Source organism: Belonocnema kinseyi, chromosome 3, assembly GCF_010883055.1.
Source record: "Belonocnema kinseyi isolate 2016_QV_RU_SX_M_011 chromosome 3, B_treatae_v1, whole genome shotgun sequence".
NCBI lineage: Eukaryota > Metazoa > Arthropoda > Insecta > Hymenoptera > Cynipidae > Belonocnema > Belonocnema kinseyi.
In genome coordinates this window covers 149,467,608-149,467,847 of record NC_046659.1, presented here as the reverse complement: position 1 = coordinate 149,467,847, position 240 = coordinate 149,467,608, and positions in this window count along the sequence as shown.

Below are 240 nucleotides of genomic sequence, written 5' to 3'. Positions count from 1 at the left end.
TTTTAATAAGTTCCTGGGTCCCCGTTCAGAATTTCAAAGTATTTTAATAAGTTCCGGCCAGACGTAAATGTTGTTTCCAGCTGCAAAGTATTTTTATAAGTTCCTGGATCCCGTTTTTAATTTCAAAGTATTTAAATGAGTTCCGACCAGATGTGTATCCCGTTTCCAAATCCAAATTATTTTCATGAGTTCCTGGGTACCCAATTCCTATTTCAAAGAATTTTAATAAGTTCCTGGGTC